Source organism: Ictidomys tridecemlineatus, chromosome 11 (genome assembly GCF_052094955.1).
Source record: "Ictidomys tridecemlineatus isolate mIctTri1 chromosome 11, mIctTri1.hap1, whole genome shotgun sequence".
Lineage (NCBI taxonomy): Eukaryota > Metazoa > Chordata > Mammalia > Rodentia > Sciuridae > Ictidomys > Ictidomys tridecemlineatus.
The window spans coordinates 74,200,414-74,221,894 of NC_135487.1; the positions used below are offsets into that span (position 1 = coordinate 74,200,414).

Sequence of the window (21,481 nt, forward strand, 5' to 3'; positions counted from 1 at the left end):
GCCCAAAGTAGGACTCTCAGGACCCAGTCCAACTGCAGGCTGCAGGCCTGGGGGCTGCTTGTTCACTCACCTTCCGGTCTGCACCAGGGGAAAAGAGCTGGGTGACATCTCCCTGCTTGCCCCTCTGTATGCAGAGAGAGACTGGGCTCCTCCAGCCCCCACACATCTTTCACAAAGCTCTCAGAAGCACAGACAATAAATATTATTTATAAGACAGATTCCTGCAGGAAAGAATTATGTCAATTTAACATTCCAGATAATCAGGGAAATGGGAAAATTCTTTACAAATGGTCGTGTTTAGGCAATTTTGATGGACTATTTATCTGTGCCCAGGAGAATGATACCCAATCACTTAAAAGTAACAACCACTTTTTAAAAATTACTAATTGAATACAATTTGTATGAAGTCTGTGCAAATTGGTTTTAGTTAAATGGCTACAATTAAGAGTGATGAGTATTATATTTAGAGTGACCATATAGTTGGTCATCCAAGCTGTGATAATTTTTAGAGTGAAAGGGGCTATTAATAATCAACTCTGAAAATAGGCATAAACTGGCATTGTCCTAGGTAAACAGGGATTTCTGAGTCTTCCTATTGTTTTCATATCATCCTTTTAATACCTTTTTCAGACTGCAAAAATTAAAGACTGCAAAATTTATAGAGCTCAAATCCATTTTCTAAAATGTCCAGGTATTAGTCTGATCCCACTCTTAAAAAGAAGTGACATTGTAAATTTCAAGCCATACATCTAACCACCGCAGAACAGAGTGAGACAAGCATAAGACTCACATCACCAGAATTTGGAAAGTGAACTGAAGTTGGAGTCAGGAAATAAATTAAATCTTAGCTGGGCTCCTACTGCTGCTCTGACTCTAGTATTACTGTTAATAGAGTACTATTAGTAAATACAGTAGAGTACCATTACCAACAATACTACTTTTACCCCTGCTGCTACTATTCCTAGTAAAGAAGCATTTTTCATTTTAGTCCTTTGAATTTTATTTATATTTCTGCCACAGAAACACCATATAAATGTCTGGAAAGAGTAATCTTTCATGGCAATGGTGATGAAATCTCTCTTCAGACAGAGTTTTCCTTTGGCAAATGCATGTGTGTAGGCCTGTGTATATGTGTTCACATCAGGTGTACACATACACAAGTGCACACATCCATTTTTATTTTTATACAATACATACATAAATATATATTTATATATAATATAATCATATATATATATATAAAATTTTTGTGCACCTTCCATGTGTCAGGCCCAGTGTTAATTACTATTAATACACATTAATATAAAGATACCAAAACTCAAAGTGCAATAGGAGAGATAGACAAGTAAATAAATACAATTAAAAAAAAGACAGGAAAAGTCTGTTTGAAGGATAAATGTGAATGGAAGAGGACAAGGTATCAGGGAAGGCTGTAATTGATCTGGGTCTTTAGAGATAAACACAAGTTACTTAAATGAGATAGAAGAGAGGGTGACTATGCCAGGCACAGTAGTGCACTTATAATCCCAACTATTTGGAGGCTAAAGCACAAGGATCCTAAGTTTGAGGCCAGCCTGGGCAACTTAGTAAGATCCTGTCTAGAATCAAAATAAATACAAAAAGGGCTGGGGATGTAGTTCAGTGGTAGAATGCCTGAGGCCCTGGGTTCAATTCCCGGTACTTCATTAAAAAAAAAAAAAAATGGGGGCAATCTAGTCAGAGAAGAGTTTACACAGAGATATGAAAGGGTATGGTGTTTCAGAGAATGGTGGGAAGTTTAACATGCTGTAGTGTAGTGCAAGACACACAATGATAAGTGAAGGAAGATGGAGCTGATGAGAGCAGGAATAAATTTAGAATGGTCTCAAACATCATGTCTGAGAGTCTAAACGTTATTTTGCAGGCCATGGAGTCAAACTGGGCAGTAGATTATGACTGCAAATGGCTATATAAGGTTACCCTTATCAGTTACTTAAGAACATTATGTAGGAAAGTATTGCATGTATCACTAAAGCTACATCGTGCACCTCAGGGTTTCTCAGCCTATATTTAGGGCTGGATAATTCTTTGTCAGGTGAGAGGGGTGTATATTCTGTACATCAAAAATGTTTAGCACACAGGGGCATCTGTCTCCCTAGTTTGTAATAATCAAAAATGTCTCTAAACTTACCAAATATCTCCTGGGGAAGGGGCAAAGAAAATTGCCCTTGGTTGAAAACCACTGGTATACCTGTTGTGGTAGGTATTATGCCAGGAAATTTTTCCATAGATAATCAATTATAGAGTGGGTTAGGAGAAACGAAAACAGTTGCAAATAATCTGCAAAGATTGGGACAGATTGCTCTTCTAGAAGAATTCCATAATTGTTTTCTGTCAAGCAATCAGTACATCCCAGATGTACTCAGTCTTTTGACTACATAATTAGAAGGCCTTATTCTGGATGTCATTAGCCTGGGGACATAGGATATCAGTGCATCAACTCAAAGACCATTTGCTCTGGTTTAAATATGGTTATTCTCCCCAAAGGATCCACTGTGATTGAAGGCTTTGTCTACAATGTGGCTTTATTGCGTAGTGGGACCTAGTGGGAAGTTCTTAGCTCATTTGGGGCATGCGTTTAGAAGGTAGTTCTGGGACTCCTAGGTAGTTCTCATGAAAAGCCCGAGTCTGGCCCCATTCTCTGTCCTTTTACTCCTGGTTGGAGATGCAATCTCTTGCTCTCTCATACGTGGCCACTATTACTATTGGTACCGTAAGGTGATACACCATGTCTGCACTGTGCCCTTTGGACCTTCAGCCTCCCAAACTGTGAGCTAAACCACCCTTTTCTTATCATAAGTTAGCTGCACCAGCCATTTTGTTGCAGTAACACAAAGCTAAGTAATACATCATCCTTTGGCTGACAGTAGTAGGTAGGTAAAATCTGGTCTATTTTGGCACTAAGTGGAGGAACTCATCGTGGGTGAGTTTTAGGCAGGAAAATACCAAGATTAAATCTATTCTCAGGAAAATAACAACAGTGAGTATGAGTCATATATATAGGTATGAGCAGAAACAAGGGGCTGGCCTAGGGCGTGAAGTAAGGAGGTTGTTCCTATACTAAAGGCAAGAACAGTTAGAAGCTTGACTGAGGAGGTGACAATAGGAATGAAAAGAATGGGGCCACCTCAAGGGACAGTTACAGAGTACAATTGGCAGAATTTACTGGCCAATTAGGTATGAAATGAGAAATGAGGGACTGAGTGATGAGCATGTCTACATGTTTCTGACCTTGGAGACTAATTGCACACAAATGGTACTGACTGTCAGGAGTACAAAAGGAGAGGTTCAGTGGGACCCCTTTTGCTTTTTTTTTTTTTTAATCTATACTAAAATAACTTTCTAAATCATTCTAAGATTATCCATTATAATTACAATTAATGAATAAATTCAGAGCCATTACAATCACAATTAATTCCTATTGACCTCACAATTTCCCATATTAATTTATTTAAGAATAAAGAAATAGAATATTTGTGTCTTGCCCTCTAGAGATTCTGATCAAATAGAAGAGAGAAGACACACACACACACACACACACACACACACACACACACATATATATATATATTTAAAAGTCAGATTATAAAACAAAATAAGACTATCAAAGACGGTCGAAATAAGTGCCAAGTGTGTTTTTGGCAATGAGTTCCATAAATTCAGGCAAGGGCAAGAGCAGTAACACATCTGGAGATGAATCAGATGGCGCTGCACCTTAAAGGACACATACAAGTTGACCTTGAAAGAATACTCAGTGTGTTCTGTCCTTTAGAACAGAGCTCTCAAAATAAGGTCTGAGGGCATCTAAGGATCCTCTAGACTATTTCAGGGAAATTTGTGAGGTCAAAACTATTTTCAAGTAATACCAACATGTTATTTTCCTGTTTCTCTTTTGTTCTCTCATACCTTTACAGAGGAGTTGTTCAGAGACTACATGATAACCGACTATGTCAATACTCTGATGGCAGTGGATGTGTCCTTATATATTTTAGTAGTTCCTTCTCATCCATGTTTTTGCTTTCCAATTGTTTCAGTTACCTATGGTGATCTGAAAATACTAAAAGGAAAAAATTCCAGGAATAAGCAATCTAGAGTTGTAAATGGCACACCGTTCTGAGTTGTGAAATCTTGTGTCATTCCACTATATTGTACCCAGGATGTGAATTATCCCTTTGTGCAGTGTATCCACTGAATACACCACTCACCCATTAGTCACTTAGTAGCCATTTAGGTTATCAGATGGATTGTGATAATATTTAAGTGCTTGTCTTCAAGTAATCTTTATTTTACTTAATGAGGACCCCCAATGCAAGAGCAGTGAAGCCTACAATTCAGGTATGCCAAAGATAAGCTGTGAAGTACTTCTTGTAAATGAAGGGATGAAAGTTCTTCACTTAATAAGGAAAGGGGGGGAAATCATATGCTGAGGTTGCTAAGGTCCACAGCGAGAACGAATCTTCTATCCATGAAGTTGTAATGAAGGAAAAAGAAATCCAAGCTAGGTTTGCTGTTGCACCTCAAACAGAAAAAGCTGTGGCCACAGTGCATGATAAATGCTTAGTTAAGATAAAAAAGGCATTAAATTATAGGTCTGGTACTATCTGAGGATTCAGACATCCACTGGGGGCTTGGGATATATCACCCATGGGTAACGGGGAGAAGGGATATTGAGTTTTCAAGTTTTCTGAGTTTTAATTTCTAATATGGTAAATTATTTTTATATAATATCTTATTATATTATATAAAAATAATTTACCATATTAGTTATATTAGTCCTGGCTAACCACATGGTTTTCCTCTCCATTTCTGATATATATATATATCCCACAAAAATCCACAGAGAGTTCTTAGAGACCAGAAGTTTGAGAGCCACTTCCTTAGACAGACTACTAACAGCTATGTTTGACTCTGACTGACCAAGTTGTCACATGTCACATCAGTAAACCACTGCCTGGCCCTAGACCTTTGCATCCTGTTGGCTCAAAGGCTGGTCTGTTGCTGGCAACTTAGTTTCTGTATAGGTCTAACACCACTCTTCTGTCTCCTACTTTAATGGAAAATGATTTTGCTCAATGTTTCCTCAGTTTTGTATCTCCTTAATATGAACTGCTATCTTAGGCTTCAGACCTTGGTCAGAAACACAGCTCATGCTTTTTGCAATCCTACATATGAACATATATTAATATTTTGAAAGTATCTAAATTAGCCACATGGTGGCATACACCTATAATCCCAGAGACTCACGAGACTGAGGCAGGAGGATTGGAAGTTCAAAATCAGCCTCAACAACTTAGTGAGACCCTTTTTCTAAATAAAAATAAATAAATAAATAAAAGGCTAGGGGTGTGGCTTAGTGGTTCAATCCCTGGTACCAAAAAATTTAAAAAAAAATAATAATAAATAAACAGAAGAAGTTCTAAATTAAACCATGTCCTATTAAACTTGTTTAATGCACAAAAGTTACTAGTATTGTTGCTACAGTTAATATTACACTATTTACATTAGTGAGAATCTGAGGGTTGTAAATTTTCAAAGTGCTTGTCTATATGAAAATATGATTATTTCATCTTCAATCTTGAATAATAATTTTGTTTAGTAAAGCAAATAATACATTTCTAGTTGCTGCTTGGGTGATAGGCGAAGTGATTTTTGTTCCTGTTCACAAGCTGGTAGATAGGCTTTTACTTCTTGCTTCGTGTGGAGAGTCCAGTCCCAGTTTCCTACCACAGGCAGGGGGTGAAGGAAGCCTATTCCCAAGTTGGTGTTCAGATTCCAACTCTGGTGGCCTATTTACTCTCAGCTTCCTGTGATCTATGTGGCTTCAGTCCTGGCTAACCACATGGTTTTCCTTTCCATTTGTGATCCATAAATATTTTCCCTTTTTTGTCTTGGATCATAGCTTTGTGTTTACAATACGTATATATGAATTAAATATTTTATCCATCATTCCCAGTGTTTGGAGAATAGTGATGTCTCTGCATGTGTTTAGCCCACCATCTTGAACTGTAGGTCAGAGCCCATATCCTCATAATGGAGCCAAGGGATATATTTGACAAAGCCAGAAATACCAAACCTTTTTGAAGTAACAAAGTAGGCCAAATATGCAAAGCATTAATTTAGATTTTGTTAAAGATCTTAAATTAGAACTGTGCAAAGCTGCACTTGGATTGGTTATTGCAAATTAAACAGAACTATTTCATTTAAGTTTATGGTCATGTAGGTTAATTAAAAATTTCTCTTTGGAAATATAGCCCCCTAGACTCTATGTAATTTAATAGGTTCTATATTCATGAGGAGTGAGAATGGCAGTTTCAATATTTAATTCTTGTTTCATAAACTTGGAAGGCTAAAAACACATCCTTCCCAAGTTGTAAATGCACTTTATGTTGGAAACAACTCACTAAAGGAAACTTGGAGTTGCTAGGTAACTTGGCGCCTGTGGAAAGCTTCTGATAAAATGTATTTAAATCAGATTTCCTGGAGCAGATGGGCAAACTGAAGTGGAAAATAAATTCAAATGATCTGATACTGGCTTTTCATGCCAAAAGTAGAATCTCCTTGCAATCAAAGCTCATACAGATCTTCTTACTGGGCTAGGGTGAAGGTGGCCTTGCTGCAGAGAGCATCACATCTTATTCTCCACAACATGAAGCCATCTGAGCTTTGGGAGCTGAATTACTTTCCAGCAGCTGAGGAAGAACCATGAAGAATGAACACGGCACCAAGGAGGAAGCGACTTTGAATGTGTCTGCTTTCTTTGCCTCCTCCCTAGGTACAATCCTTTCCTATAAGTTAATGGACCTGGTTGAGGTGTTCTTATCTTTAGTTCTTCCAGATCTTAATGGAAAAAAGGCCCAGGGGGGCTGGGATGTGGCCCAGTGGTAGGATGTGTGTTTAACATGGATGAAGCTCTGGGCTCAATCCCCAACATTAAAACAGTGTTTTAAAAATCGGATTATCAAAGTGGGGTTGAGCTTTTGGGAAGTAAATCAGCTAAGCCAGAAAACTCAACTTTTCAATGGCTTGGGTCAGAAGCTCTTAGAAAACAAAAAGGCTGTGGATTTATATAAGGAATGTACATAGTATAAATATCACCAATAATTGAATTGCTACTATTTGAGATTACAAAGGTGGAGAACGAATAGAAGCTTCTGGTTATTTCTCAATACCCTTTGGTTGTGCCCAGAAGTATTGGGGCAGGTGGTGCAAGTACAGGGGTTATACATAATCCTCTATGAAGAATTCTTCAGGAATCCTTTTCTGAAGGACAATCTTCAGTCACCCTATAACCCACAAAAGTCCCTTCTTTACACAATTCTTTGTTACCTTTTAGTGCAGATGAATTTGCACAAAATGATTCAAAAGGAATTTTAGTGGTGCATGGTAGCACGTGCCTGTAGTCCCAGCTACTCTAGAGGCTGAAACAGGAGGATATCTTGAGCCCTGGTGTTTGAGATTGGATTAGGCAACATAGAGAGACCCTGTCTCAAACAGAATGTGGTAGTTAACTTATCAGTTCAGGAACAAGGAACCAAGGATGCCCAAATTCCTGAAATGATGTACCAGAGAAGTGTTAGCATATCTCTGATGGTATGCATGGAAAACAGATTAAATAAGAAAGAAGTGATTCCAAAACTCCAGCCCATATGTTTCTTCTTATTCCACTAAGGGAAGTTTCGCCATGAACATAAGCAAAGGGCATTCCAGAAAGAGAAGGCAGCAATAGAAGCAGGTGTGAACAAGAAGGCAGGCAAGGGGACTGCAATAGGGAAATGGCTCATCCTCAGTGGTTGCTACCTGGCAGGAACTGTATGTAGTAGGCTCTTCACCCACATTATTTCACTTATAACAGATAACCTAGGCAGAGGCTATTCTTGTTTATATTTTATAGGTGAGGAAACTGAGGCCCTAATGTGCCTAGTAACTTAAAAGGGGTCACCTAGCTAAAGAGTAGCAGAGCCACGATTCAGAAGACAGGTCTGCCTGACTTCATAATTTTGGACAGTTTCTCAGGAGACTCAGGGACCTTGAGAGGGAGTAGAATAGTAGTCACTCTCATATACTGTTAATGGAGTGTAAATTGGTTTAAATTTTAGCAATATGTGTAAAACATTAAGTGTACACACCATCAAATTCAGCAAAATCATCTTTATAATAGGGAAAATTGGAAACAATTTATGCATTTCATTACTAGTGGACTGGTTGATAATTTCTGGTAAAACCATACAACCAAATACTACACACACATTAAAAAGAATGGGCTAAGTTTATATAGACAAAAGAAAAGGTATTATCAATATTATTTGAAAGTTAAGTTGCAAAAATAATTGCATAAGTGCATGTATTTGTGAGCTGTACAGAGTGAGCACAATCTTCTTTGAGAAAAGGAAATGCCTAGGATCATACACAATTTGATGTTATAAACAGTGAAACTCTAGGAAAAGGGATAGAGTGGTTGATAATAGAGCGGGAAGGAAAATTTTACTTTTCACTTTGTACCATTCTAATCTGACTTTTTCCTAATAAGCAAGTATTACTTTCATAATAAAAGAAAAATATAAAGAAAGCCCTTTGAACTTGAAAAATAAATGGAAGGGTTTTATAATATAAAAATGAAGTGGGTCAGGATCTGCTGGCAAATAAAGGGAAGGCCGATGATGATTAAGGAGCTAATGATTGCCGAAGGTCATTTATGTCTTCATGCTAATTGCCAAGGCAAATTCACAAAGAGCTTGAGCACTGGAGAGAGTGCACCTTGAAGGCAGAAGACCAAAAATAAAATTCTTCATAATATTTTGGATAACTTGTTAAACCAATGCCCAAATGCTTTGATATCTTCCCAGCCCTATTCAGTGCCTGGAATCTTCAATACAATTGTCCAGTTTACACCAGGTATGACCATAAGGAAGCCTCAAAGGCAGGTATGACCATAAGGAAGCCTCAGAGGCAGCCAGGTAGGAATATGTTTTAGTTAGCTCTTTTTGCTGTTATGACTAAAGGATCCAACCAGAACAATTGTTGAGGAGGAAAGGTTTATTTAGGGGCTCACGATTCACAGTTTCAGAGGTCTCAGTCCATAAGGTAGGCTCCAATCCTCGAGGTTGAGGTAAGGCAGGATATCACCTCGAGTGTGGCAGAGAGAAACATGTCACATGATGATCAGAAAGCAGAGAGAGGTCATCACTTGAGATACAAATATATATCCAAAAGCCACGCCCCCCAATGAACCACTTTCTCCAGCCACACCCCACTTGTCTCCAGCCACCACTCAGTTAATCCCATTGGATTAGTTCACTGATTAGGTTAAGGTTACAACTCAATCATTTCTTGTCCAAACCTTCTTTCAATGTCTCACATGTGAGCTTTTGGAGGACACCTCACATTGGGACCATAACAGAAGAAAACTATTTTTCTCCTAAAATAAATTGGCTGCAGCAAAACATTCTGTTCTCAGAATGCACAGGGTCATCAGTGACAGCTGTAGCCCTTTCTGCATGGAAATATTTTTCCCTCTGATGTGGAGGCAGATTGCATTTGCCTGGCTAATCCGACCATACACTGGAGAAATGAGAAAAGGCCCAAGCTACCCATATGTGCTATAGATTCCAAAAGGAGATGAGCCTACCAGCAAGTTTTTTTGCCACTTCTTTTTCTGATAATGTCAACATGGCCATTATTGCTTGATTACTTCTCTTTGCTTGAAAGCTAAAAGGCATTTCTGCTGAACAAGTATCTGAGAGGCCTCAGAAATCTTGGGGCAATTTTTTACAGAAGATTGAAGGCTTTTTACAGAACTTTCCTTAAAATCTTTGTGTTGTATAGAAGGGGTTTGTCTGTTTTCTCTTTCCTATTATTCTTTTGTTCTAATTAGGTTTCCTTTAGTTTTTAAAAGCTGTTGTTTGTACTCCCCCCTAAGAGTAATGAAACGTAATGTTGATTAGGCCTTATTAAGTGCCAGGCCTGATTTCAAGCATTTTTTAAAAAATTTTTTTAGTTGTTGATAGAACTTTATATTATTTATTTATATGTGGTGCTGGGAATTCCTGTGGTTCACCCAGGATTTCAAGCATTTTGTATCAATTGTTTCATTATGAATCTATGAAGTAGGTACTGTCATTAACTTCATTTGAAAAATGAGAGAACTGAAGAGTAAGGAGGTTAAAAGGGACTTACCTATGTAGTAGAGCCATGATTCAAAGAGGCCACATCTCACTCCAAATAATGTTTTCTTAATCATGTACTACTCTGCATCACAGAAAAATAAAATGGCAATTTTTTGGTTGGAGGCAGCAGGATGGAATTCTATCTAAACCAAGAGAATCCCTACACTCTCAGAAATCTGAGTGACCTCTTTCCTGTCCTTTACTCCAGTTCACCCCTAGGCCATCTCCATTCAGTCATTTCCAAAGTTGAAAATATCCTATTATATCTAATTATACAAAATACATAACTTAACACTTATAATCAAGACTGGCTCCCCATGCTTTGAAAGTATCTCAGACAGTAATTAGGCTTCATCTCATACCCTTTCAATTGCCTTTTATGCCAACCTTGCAGTAGAAACCAGCTATACCCAGGAATAACCAGATAAAAGCTTTGCCTCAACTGGACCAGGAATCCATTTTGCTATCTAGTCTGAACTTTTCCAGTAACCTGAATAGATGTCTACAGGATATTGCAAACCTGGATCTTCAAGGGAAATAACACCCTTTGAGATAACCTTTCACTAATAAGAATAGAACCAGGTGGGTAGGGTTGTCCTCTTTGGGTAGAAGATTCTGCAACACATTCACAGCTATGACCAGCTCAGTAATGTCCATCTTTATAGGTTTTTCTCTGTAAGGAAGTTTGGAGATGAGATACATGATTGGACCTATGAAGACATACATAAAGGATGAGGATTTTGTAAATCTTGTATTAAAGCTCATGAGTATCAACCACAGTGAATCAATAGAGAATCAATAACCAAAGATGACTTGTCTTCTGGGTGTCAATAAACCTCTCTGTGATCATTCCAGTACTTGTGTAATTGGCTCATAAATCATGTGGCCATGGTGACAAGGATGGAGACCAAGCATGAACACATCAGTATTGACTCCCTCTCACCAAACCTTGTGTAGCTGCCACTATTCCTGAAAGCAATTCCTGCCAGCAATACAGACTGTCATGGATAAGGCACTATCCTTGAGGACACTAGCTAGGCATTTGGTGGCAAGTTGGTTACATCAGGCCAATTCCACTACTGGAGTTGACTCCTGCTTTGAATCTGGCTTTGCCTTTCCTGACCATGGTGCTGTAGCAAGCACTGCTCCCTGAGCGCTTATAGAATGTCTTCCTATTGACATGGGATCCCACGCAACTTTGCCTCAGATTAAGGGACCTATTTGATGGCAAAGGGGGTGTGACAACGCTCACACTACCATGGGATTTTTTGGTCTTACACTGTATTTGCCAGGAGAGAGAGTCAGCCTAGTAGAATGATGGAAGGTAGCTAAGGTGCCAACTTTAAACACTCTGTGGAGCTGAAATGCATCCTCCATCATAAAGTATATCACAGACCAATCAGAATAGATTCCCTAATAGCTGTACTATGTGTGTCTAGGAATCAACACGTAGAAATAGAAATCGGTCCCTTTCACCATCATTTTCAATGATCAATTGTGAAATTTTTATTCAGGCCATTGACTCTGATTACTATGAGAAACTTAGTTTGTTGCTACAAAATGGAAGTAATAGGGCAGAAGGAAGTATGTCCAGAACATATGGATTCAATGAACATCTCTTGGGGATATCTCCAGGACCCAGTGATAACTGTAAACAGGCAACTGCAGTGACTTCCATCCAAAAGGTCTAAAGAAACCCAGATTCTTTGGTGATGAAGGTCTGAGTCCCTCTTAGATCTGACTCCTGGGTTGCTGGAAAGCAACCTAGATCAGTTGAGGAATTGGCAAAGGGTGAGGAAAATCTAGAGAGAGTTGTGAAAGATGAAGATGGCACATATCAATTTTTGGTGTTGGGACATTTTTGTAGCAATGAATACTGGACCTCATTACTTTAATTTTCCTATATTAAATCTTGATGCCTCTATGAAGAAAAGTAAATCAGAGAAAGGAGATAGAGGATATTGGGTGACTATTTAAAAAATGTTGTCAAGGAAGTCACATGGGTGCATGAAACAAGAACATTCCAAAGAGACAAAGCAGCAATTTCAGAGATTCTGGGACATGAATAGTATATTGAGGAGGCTCATGTGGCTGGAGGGGCATGCAAAAGAGAGAGTGGTGAGGAGAGATGATCAGGATAGTAACTGGGGCCCAGACCAGGAAGGGCTTTGTAGGAAGTGAGAACTTTGGCTCTCCTTTTGTATAGGATAGGGAACCATCTGCAACTTCTGAGAAAATAATACAACATGTTTTTATGACATAATGTGTAGAGCTCCCTACTACCCAGGATGGGTACAGAAAGATCAGTGAAGAGACCACTGCAGGAGAGTGTTTTGAACTCATTTCTGATGGATTTTCTGGATACATAGAGCAAAGGTGTGGTGTCACTGGTTATAAGGTCTTAGATGATAGGTGCAATTACTGTTCTTTAGGACTGACTTTAAACTACTCCTGAGGGGGAATTTTTTAAAAAGGATATTTTCTACATCTTACAAGTCTTTCATAAAGCATAATACAGCCCAATAGATCTAGTGGTGAAATCTATGATTTTCTGACTTAATCATCCACTCGGGCTTTGCTAAGAAGTCATGGAAAACATGTCTCTGTGTTGAAAAACCACAAGTGGTTTCCAAGATCTGGCCCAGCACCAGGGGTGGTAGCACATGCCTGTAATACCAGTGGCTTAGGAGGCTGAAGCAGGAAGATGGAGAGTTCAAAGCCAGTCTCAGCAACTTAGCAAGACCTTGTCTCTAAATAAAATATTTGAAAAGGGCTGAAGATGTGGCTCAGTGGCTAAATGCCCCTGGGTTCAATACCTAGTACCAAAAAAAAAAAAAAAGATCGGGCCCTTCACACAGATTCCATGACCATGTGCCAAAATTGTGCTCTTTACTACATATTTGTCTTCTCTTTTAATTCTCTCAATGACCCGGGAAGATGGAGTTATTCTCTACAAGTTTATAGATGAAGAAACAGAGGGTAGAGGAGGGAGACTGAATAAATTGCCAATGGTCATTAGGGAAAAAGGGACAGAGCCCTGGTTTTGAACCAAAAGCGGATTCCAGAGTTCATGCTCAACAACTCTAACTCCCAACTACTTACCATCCAGAAGTCAGGGAAACACCCATGTTCTTTGATGGTCTAATCTTATTTTTATGATCTCTCAGATTCTTCTAACAAGGAAAAATAACCAACATTAACAGGAAAATCTAATGTTTTTTTTTAAAAAAAAAAAAAACATTTGCCTATAAGAAAATAATTAAGAGTGATTTATTCATTTATTAAGACACCCTAAGTTAGGATGATCATTTAGTCTAATAACAAGGGTGGGTGGGCATTTATTCTGATTTCCTTTGATGATGTCTGCTGCAGTTTTCCTGCTGTGTGACTATTTTCCCCAGAAAGTCATAGTATTGCCTTATTCCTACTTTAAAAAATCATTAGTGTAGTTGCATCACAGAAGAAAGAAAAAAACCAGATGTGTGATCTGCCCATGAAATAGAGTTGTTTGCCCCACATGAGCTCAGCCCTTTTCTTGTGCTGGCTGTGAGCCTGTACTCATGCTGCGGTAGAGAAGCTCATTACTGCTCACAGTAACCAGGAAATAGGGCTGGGCAAAAGAGAGAAAGGCCCGGAGTGTTCCCACAAAATTGAACCCTGAAAAGTCTCGGCATCTACTAGTGTCATTTAGCAGCCACTTTCTTGGGTTTTTAAATGAAATTGCAGGGCTAAAGGAGGTTATTCTGGTGAACTGGAGCATTGCCCAGCATTTGCCAGTGGATAGAAGCGTCATGGGATTGGTGGTGATGTCATATAACGGGTGCATAAGTAGCAGATACTCATTTGTCCAGCTTGTTAGTACTCAGTTTTGAACTGAACCTGTGGCTCTCCTAGAAGCATAATGAAGTATCTGCAATTCAGAAATTCTTTCAAGCTTTGGGCACTGCACCTCCCCTTCCTGTTTCCCTTCCATGTCGATCTTCTTGGCTGTCCTCACTGTTTGCTTCTAAGAACTTCTGCCACTGGAGTTGGTGTGCCCTGTCTAAATGGCATTTCATGGATTTCCCCAGGTGCCCCGCATCCATGCCTAGATTAACGTGTCAGTGGCATATGGTGCAAATGGCCTGTCGTTCAGCCTCAGAATCAGTTTAAAATATCTGCCAGGCTGCTGACTGCTTGGCATAATGCCTACGGCCCCAGTGTTTGAGGAAGGAGAGCAACATTGTCTGAAAATTATTTAGAGTGAATTTTCTTGTGTAAAAGCCAGAATCTGGCTTCCTGCCTTTCTCCATTTCCCTCTCTTTCTCGTTCCTTTGGTATCTGAGTTAAAGAAAGAAGCATACATCCTGAGGCTGAGTGCAGAGAACCAAAGGTAATTTTGAGAATGGCTTTTCTTGCATTTGTTTCTTCAATTTGTGTCCCAATTCTTGCTCTTTTCCCATAAAGAAAAGAGCCTAGCTTGTGCTTTTCAAACACTTTGGCATTTGATCCCCTTAGAAGCCTCTGTGGAGTGATTAACTCCATTCTGCTGACAAGAAAACTGAGGCTCAGAGATTCAAGTGTGACCAAAGCATACTGTAAAGAAGTGGCACAATAACCATTCAAACCCAGGTCCATCTGACTGCACAGACTAAATTATTTTCACTCAGTTAAGTCCACACTCTGACCACTGTCTGAACAGATACTGTGTATATATCAAGTATCTCCAGGGAGGGAGAGAGATTTTTACTGCAGTTCAATGGGCAAAGCTCACAGCAGCCTGTATCCCTGTAGGTACCCTGAGCAAGTGCCCTTGGATTCTTCTTGTTCAAACTCCTCACCCTGCACTTCTCTTAGTGTATTTAATGGTGGGTCATTTTTACTGTTTAGTTGCCTGAAGAGTTTCTTCCTCCTAAATCCACGCTCTAGAGCCAATCCTGCTGTCCCCGGGATAAAGCTTCCTTGGTGGGTGACGACCTCAAGACTGGAGGCAGTTGACCTGCAGGCAGAGAGGAGGGATGTCAGAGGTTCCTCAGCTCAACTTGGATTGATGAACCAGAATAATCCTGGCAGCAGGACTCATGGAATCGGCCTCAACTGGCAATCTTTTCCCAGAACTGCTCTTTCTCAATTTTTTGTGTTTGAGGTAAAGCATGTTTGCCAACTTCTCACTTACAACCTCTTTTTTTCTAAGTATCCTAAAAACACTCTAATCTATTGCCCAGATGAGTGGTCTTTACAGCACCCAATGGTTATCATTGGGTGGACTGCACTCCACCATTATGCTCTACTATACAAGAATCTTTTACTTGAAATGCCCCTCCAATTCCGTAGTCTTTCAGGAAAATTCTGTACCTGCTTCAAGCTCCTGTTCAATCTGTCTCCTCCAAGAAATCTGCTGAAAAGTGGTCTACCCTCCCAGCATCTTCTTTATTTCGTATTCCTTACAGTGATAAGTATAGTTGTTGGTTAAAATTATATAATTGTTCATTTGAATTGCTTATTTGAACAGGTATAGGGCCTGTTATCATTTGAATAGGATATGTCCCCCAAAAAAACACATGTGTGAGACAATGCAAGAATGTTCAGAGGTGAAATGCTTAGAACCATAACCTAATCAATGGATTAATCCACTGAAGGATTAATAATTTGAAAGGACTACTGTACTGGTTATTAACTATAGGCAGGTAGGGTGAGGCTGGAGGAAGTAGGTGGAGGGGCATGCCCTTGGGGAGCATATTTTGTCCCTCCTACTTCCCCCAACCCGCACTCTCCTTCCAGGCTACTGTGAGCTGGGCAGCATTCCTCCATCAAGCCCTTCTGCCATGATGTTCTGTCTCACCTCAAGCCAAGAACCTAGGAGTTGGCTGACTATGAACCTCTGAAATTGCACCCAAATAAACTTTTCCTCCTCTAAATTGTTCTTGTCATGCATTTTGGTCACAGCAACATAAAGCTGACTAATTCATGGCCCAACATTTAAATGTACATTGGGGATACAAGTAATTGAAATGAGGAATAAATCATTCTCTTGTTCCAGCTACCCAGTTCCATCTCAGAGACACTCTATTCCTTTTGCCTCCTTCTGAGGCTTCCAAAGATGTCTTTATATGTATACATCAACAATATTTAAGAGTAATTGCTAATATATACTAGCAATTATGTTAAAGGTACCATACTAAGCACTTTATACATATTATTTCAATTGAATCATCCCAACAACATAATGAGATGGGTACTCACATGATGCATATTTTATAAAGGAGGAAACAGAGACTCAGAAACTTTAGGAATTTACCCATGATCATACAGCTTCAATGTAACAGAGTTGGGAATCTGACCTCAGGCTATCTGACTGCAGAGCTAAGGGTCTTCACCACCATAGTACATGCCTTAAAATGTCGGTATCATGTATGTATCTGGTTTTCCAGCTAAATTAAAAGGAACAAAAGAAAAAATGTGAGCAGAGGAAAGAAACAAGCACTTGGGAAGCAAATTCTTGCTTTAAAACTTACTAGCTATGTGACCATAGGTAAATTTTCTAAACTCTGAATTTCTACTTTCTTATGGGAAAATGCTAATCTCAGAGAAAAGGGGGAGTGTGGAGAGGACCAGGGAAAGTAAACTTGTAAAACAGCTGACTTAGAAAAAATATTCAGAAATGGAAGTTACCTTATCAAGAATCATGTCTTTTTTTCCACATTTTTTTATTTGTTATTTTTAGATATACAGGACAGTAGAGTGTATTTCGACACGTTATACATACATAGAGTATAACTTTTTCTAATTAGAATCCCATTCTTGTAGTTGTACATGTTGTGGAGTTACACTAGTTGTGTATTCATATATGAACATAGGAAACTTGTGTCTGATTCATTCTATTGTCTTTCCTATTCCTATCCTCCCTCCCTTCCCTTCATTGCCCTTTGTCTAGTTCAATAAACTTCTATTCTTCACCCCCCCCACACACACACGCACACTTATTGTGTGCTAGCATACACATATCAGAGAGAACATTCGGCCTTTGGTTTTGGGGGATTGAAGAGCCATGTCTTTTTAAGAATACATTTGCCATTTCCAAATGACCAGTAATATTAAGCATCTTTTCTTGTGCTTGTTATCCATAAATGTTCCTGGGTGAAATGTCTATTCAAAACTTCTCTAATTAAAAAACATTGTTTTTAAGAAAAGAAAAGCATACATTTGCCAGCTTCAGCTGCTCTATGCAGAATAGAAAGGTGCATAAGCAACATCCTTGTGATGTTCGGCACAAAACAGACCTAATCTTTCCAGTGGCAGGAAAATACTACACAGAGGTTCCTGAAAGCAAATACAAGGCAATAGGCTTTTGCACCTAATACCCACAGGGCTAGCTCAGGAGGGAATAGTTGGTCATTCGTTGGTTCTTCAAAGAAATGTATGGACTGATTTGGAAGACTGGTCTCAAAGTTGGGAACTTTGCCTGGAACATTCTTCCTCCCTATACACTCATGTTAACACGTTCATCTCCTTCCAGTCATTTCCTCAGGGTCCTCATGACCTTCACTCTGACCCCATTACCACTTTATTTCTATTTTTTTCCATGACATTTTGTACCTTCAGTCATGTTATCATAATCCTGCCTATTGCATTTGTTTTTCATCATCTGACTCCTCTAGAATGTAAGCTTCCTGAGAGATAAAGTGTCTTTGTTTCCATTGGTGTATCCTAAGCACTTTGAGTAGTGCCTGGCCTATGTAAATGCTTAATAAACATTTGTTGGAGGAATAAAATTTTCAGATAAGGAAAATTTTAATTTAGCCTTACTAAATGACAGCCTAGATAATTTTGCTAGTGAACAATACAGTCAAAATTAGAATTCAGTTTTCTTAGCCATTCAAACCAGTTGTCTTTCTATTAGATCATAGTTTTAAAGGTAGAGGTGTATATGTCTAAATTGAGGAGTGGGTTGGCTATTGAGGAATCCAAAACTGGAAGTGAGTAGATATAGACAAAATAACTGAACCATAAAAGTGACAGCAGGAAAAAGAAAAAACACAGATGTGGGTGGTTGTGTTGATTTTTTTTTCAAAATTTTGTTTAAGTACCTGAGACTCTGCTGTCAGTTTATCTAGTGAAATAAGATTCATGATCAATGTGTGGAGACGGAAATTTCAGACCTCATTATACACAAACTGAAGATTATTCCTTTGCTGTCACTGCGGCATTTGACACACCAGTGAAAACAAAAGGAAATCTGTCTCAGATGCCCCTTTTAGCTTTGACAGATGTGGAGATGCAGGAGTTTGGGGTGTTAATTTTTGGCTGAATGTTAAATGTGAGCATGTCCAGAGATACAGCTAGAGAAACTACCACCTTGTTCACAGTTAGGGCTGAAAGCCGGTGATGCACAGAATTTCAGTCCAGGGTTTTCTGCTCCCATTTCTGCTGTCTTTATCTCAAAAGGAGGAAATGCTCTGCCTTTCCTAGGTCAACCTTCCACCTGAACTTGTGGTCACATTCTTTTCTCCTATCACTTATTCCATCTTTCTTAAATCTTAAATTTGTCTTTTCCCTACTTGTGTGGATATGCCCAGGTCTCCTCCATACCAATGCAAAATAATGAAATCTTCCTGCAATACCTTGGATCCATTAGTTTTTGAAGTAACCCAAAGCACCCCCAAACCATTGCTAGAAACAGCAAGCATTTGAATTACTCTCAAGTCAGTGAGTCACCTGGGCAATTCTACTGATCTGGGTCAGGCTCAGGTGATTGCAGTTGGTCCTGGAATCCTGGCTGCATGTCTTCATGTGGAAAGAGTCAGCTGGAATGAAGGCTGGGTGGGCTGGTCAAGGATGGCCTCACTTACATGCCTCACAATTAACAGTCATTAGTTATGGTGATATGGATGACTGGGCCACTGATTGCTGATTCTCCAGCATGTTTGCTCAGGCTTATTCTGAAGGTAGCAGGACTGAGCGTGAGAGAGAGATAGAGAAGGCATGCAAAGTACACAAGACCTCTTGAACTGGCATAATATCACTGTTACCTTATTTCATTGGAAAAAGCCAGCTATATGGCCATCCCAGGGACAAGAAAAGAGACAAGAGACTCTACTTATTTTTCTTTTCTTTTTTTCCTTAATATTTATTTTTAAGTTTAAGGTGGACACAATATCTTTATTTTACATGTATGTGGTGCTGAGGATTGAACCTAGTGCATTGTGCATGCTAGGCGAGTACTCTACCACTGAGCCACAACCCCAGCCCCTAGATTCTACTTCTTGATGGGAGGAGCTGAAAAGTTCCATCACAGGGAGTTTGGATTCAGGGAGAGATGAAGAAGTAAGGTCAATTTTTCAATCAACCTACTATATATCTCTCTTCATCCTTAAGCTTCTGTACAGGTCTCCTTTCCTTCATATCCAAACTTGCAGAGGATAATTGTCCAGTCACTTCTCACCCAAGATGACCTCACCTTATTACCACTGTTTCCATTTTGATGAGACTCCTCTATTTAAAAGCCTTGCTAGCTCAAATATCAAATGTACTCTCAGCTTTCATCTTACTTAACCTCACTGTACAATTTGACTTGCACAGTCATTCCTTCCTGCTTAAAACTCTTCTCCCTTCACATCTCTGATTCATTCTCTCCTGGTTCTCCTTCTGCCTCACAGACCATTCCTTCACAGATTTCTCTGGCTGACTGGTGTGCTGATGCTGGTATACCTTATATTTCCATTCCCCCCCCACACACTTTTTTTTCCTTCTAAACTCTTTCTGGAATTTAATTCAGTAAGGTGGATACTTCTTGTCATGGTTTGGATATGACGTGTTCCCCCAAAGCTCCTGTGTTGATGCAGGAGGTGAAAGGATTAGGTTATGAGAGCTGCAACCTAATCACTGAATCATCCATTTTATGGGTTAATAATTTGGAAGGACTACTGAACTGGGTGGTAAGTGAGGTGGGGCCTTCCTGGAGGAAGTAGGTCACTGGAGGTATGCCATAGGGGATTACCTCTTGTCCCCCTGGCTTTTCCTTCTGTGTCTCTGCTTTCTGGTTACCATGAGGGGAGTAGCTTTCCTTCACCACAATGTTCTGCCTCATCTCAGACCCAAAGCAATGGAATTGGCCGATCGTGAAATGAAACTTTTGAAACTGTGAGCCAAAATAAGATTTTCCTCCTCTAAGTTTTTTTTTTTTTTTTTTTGGTATGTGTGTGTGTATGCTGGGGATTGAACCCAGGGCCTTGTGCATACAAGGCAAGCACTCTACCAACTGAGCCATATCCCCAGCCTTCTAAGTTGTTCTTATTGGGCATTGTCTTCACAGTCACAAAACGCTGGCTAACACAGTACTAGGCATATTTATTCTAATTCACCTCTTAACCGCCAGATATAAAGCCTCAATGCCTACTGGTTGTTGCCAGAGGTTCCTCAGAAGTGTCTAAAATTAAGCTTAATATCTATTCTCCAAAATTCTATTGTTTCTTTTATTAATGAAAAAATTTGGAATTCTACCAATTCATCAAATAGAAACTGAGGACTGTTCTTCATTCCTTCTGCCCTTGGCTCCCTATAACCAGAAGGCTTTCCTGTCCATTCTGCCTCTCAAGTATCTCAAAGCCCCACCCTTTCCTCCTGTCCTTACTGCTGCTGCCTAAGTTTAAGTCTTCATTTTCTGTCCCCTAAAACAATGCTAGAGCCTTTCCTTTGCTTCCCTGACCCTTTTCTACAGCCAGAGATCTATCTTTCTGAAATACAAATCCATCAGTGTTACTCCTCTGCCTTATACATTTCCATTGGATCATTTCAGTCAAGGTAAAAATCTAAGTATTTTGCATTAGTGTTCACCAGTTGTGCAAAAAAAATAAATATATTCCTTCTCATTTAAGAAAAAGATTTAGTATAAGGAAATAGGATCTCTCAGGAGGCAACAAGTACAACCAGAAAGCAGAGAAGTTCTCAGGGACAAAGTCTCATGTTTGCTGGTTACTTTCCCATTGCCTTCAGTATCTCATCTCTGTTTCTTTCTGGACTTTGCCCCTGTGGATTCCTCCATCCTAAATCCTACCTCTCCACATCCATCAATGCATATGCATTTTATTTGGAGGGGGGTTGAACCCAGGGGTTCTTTACCACTGAGCTACATACTCAGAACTTTTTAATTTTTTATTTTGAAACAGAGATTCACTAAGTTTCTGAAGGTTTCACTAAGGTGCTGAGGCTGACCTCAAACTTGCAATCCTTCTGCCTTAGCTTCCTGCCTGAGTCATTGGATTTCAGGCATGTGCCACTGCACCTAGCACACATGCATTCTT

General features: G+C 39.4%; 1 long non-coding RNA gene across 1 annotated transcript; it reads right to left on the bottom strand.

The window, feature by feature from the left end:
• Nucleotides 1-9,881: 9,881 nt before the first annotated feature.
• LOC144367731 (uncharacterized) lies at nucleotides 9,882-13,398 on the bottom strand. The gene is made up of 3 exons (XR_013427256.1): nucleotides 13,305-13,398; nucleotides 10,760-10,875; nucleotides 9,882-10,284 (listed from the first exon to the last, which is right to left on the bottom strand). It is a non-coding gene; the product is annotated as an uncharacterized LOC144367731 (long non-coding RNA).
• Nucleotides 13,399-21,481: the final 8,083 nt, after the last annotated feature.